The sequence below is a fragment of the Rutidosis leptorrhynchoides genome, chromosome 6 (genome assembly GCF_046630445.1).
Source record: "Rutidosis leptorrhynchoides isolate AG116_Rl617_1_P2 chromosome 6, CSIRO_AGI_Rlap_v1, whole genome shotgun sequence".
NCBI lineage: Eukaryota > Viridiplantae > Streptophyta > Magnoliopsida > Asterales > Asteraceae > Rutidosis > Rutidosis leptorrhynchoides.
Window position 1 is genome coordinate 360,432,951 of NC_092338.1, and position 2,224 is coordinate 360,435,174.

At 34.4% G+C, this 2,224-nt stretch overlaps 1 non-coding gene across 1 annotated transcript; it reads right to left on the reverse strand.

The window, feature by feature from the left end:
- Positions 1–1,292: 1,292 nt before the first annotated feature.
- On the reverse strand, positions 1,293–1,399 carry LOC139856596 (small nucleolar RNA R71). The gene has a single exon (XR_011762068.1). It is a non-coding gene; the product is annotated as a small nucleolar RNA R71 (small nucleolar RNA).
- Positions 1,400–2,224: the final 825 nt, after the last annotated feature.

The following is a 2,224-nucleotide window of genomic DNA, read 5'->3' on the forward strand; positions in this document are numbered from 1 at the left end:
TAAAAATAATATTTTTATAAAATTTGTATTTTTATCGTTTATTTCGTAATATTTGTCATTAGTTTTAAACTTAGTTTTTGCCGTAGTTTTTCTAGATCTTTAAGTTTTGCCGTAAAATCTCTTAAGTGCTTTTTCTTTAGATTAAGATTTGGGCGCTTTAGAATTTTGCGACGCTGTTTTTAGATTTTAGTGCCTAATTAAGTTATTGCCGTTTTGGATATAGAATTCCTTTTTAGCTTTAATACCTTTAGGCGCAACTTTTTAGATTTAGTTTTTAGACTTTTAAGTTTCGACGTTTTTCTTTCTTATTTTTATTTTTTGACGTTTTTCGACGCGCTTTATCTTTCTCATTTCTACGCTCTAGTTTTTAGGACATAGATTTTTATTTCAAAATTTCGACGAAAAATTATTGTAAGCGATTAAATTAATAGACATCCAAATTTTCTGGTTCGTAGTAATAGTTGGATTTATTAGTGGCGAGTTGTGGATTTTCCGATTTAAAGGATCCTGGCTACCTGCTGCATCTATTGACTATTCGAAACGTGGGAAAAATCAGAAAAGAGTATTAATTTGATAACTTATATAATTTTTATATTTATAACTAATAGGTTACTTAGTGGATGCACCGAGCAAAACGTTCACCACCTTTCATACGTTCACCACCTGTAACCAGATCAAGACATCTAGCCAATATTGTCGCCGTTGATTTTTCTTTAGAATCATAATCTAGTTGAACAAGTACTCCAATTCAAATTTTCGATAATCCATTTTTTGAACCCGACTTCACAATTGAGAACCCGGAGGATATTCAAGGACAATTCCAAGATCCTGAACCACTAATCATTCCTCCTGAACCACAAACTGTTAAATCAGAATCTTCTAGTGATTCGAATTCAACAAATTCAAATATGGAAATAATGGAACCTCAAAGTATGGAGGATCGAATGAGAGCCATACGCTGGGACTAAGGTCAATCCATTATTCAGCCAGATGTTAATGCGCCAGATTTTGAAATCAAAGGATAAATCCTACACATGGTCACCAATCAGTGCCAATTTAGTGGTACAACAAAAGAAGATCCAAACGAACATCTTCGAACTTTTAATAGGATTTATAATCTATTTAAAATCCGAGAAGTTGAGGATGAAACTATTTATCTTATGTTGTTCCCATGGACTTTAAAAAGAGAAGCCAAAGATTGGTTAGAATCATTACCTGAAGGAGCGATTGATACATGGGATGTTTTAGTTGAGAAATTTCTTCAAATGTTCTTTCCGGCATCTAAAGTTGTGAGACTTCAAGGAGAAATTGCCACGTTCATGCAAAAGCCAAATGAAACATTATATGAGGCGTGGACAAGATTCGAAAAGTTGTGGAGAGGATGTCCTCAACATGGTTTAGACACTTATCAAATAGTACAAATATTCTACCAAGGTGTCGACGTCGCTACACGAAAAGACATCGACACGGCAGCTGGTGGTTCCATTATGAAGAAAACCGCTACCGAAGCTCACAAAATTATTGATAACACAGCCTCCCACTCGCATGAGTGGCATCAATAAAAAGATATATTTCGTAAATCTAAAGTGGCTAGAGCCGATTCTAGCCATGACTTTGATTCCGTTTCCGCAAAAATAGATGCTTTCTAGAGACGAATGGAAAAGATGACTAATGATATTCACGCAATACGAATCAGTTGTGAGAAATGCGGTGGACCACACTTAACGAAAGATTGTCACATTGAATAAACTATGGAACAACGTGAGAATGTTTCCTATATGAACCAAAGGCCGGGAAATAATTATCAAAATAATTATCAACCGCCAAGGCCAAACTTTAATCGAAATCAAAACATTCTTTACAATCCAAATGGACTCAACAACAACTCGTACAACCAACTAGGTCCGAATAACCAACCAACTCAAAACAACACTTTCAATCAACAAAGACCTAGCTTGTATAAACCACCACAACAAACCGAAGAGAAAAAGCCAAATCTGGAAGAAATGACGGCAAAGCTAATGGAATCTCAAACACAATTTATTACATCTCAAACCCAAACAAATGAGAGGTTTGTGTAGTAACCCGAACTTTTCCATGTTTATATATATATTAAATGAAATTGTTATTTACATGATTAAGTGTTTCCAACATGTTAAGCAATCAAACTTGTTAAGACTTGATTAATTGAAATAGGTTTCATATAGACAATTGACCACCCAAG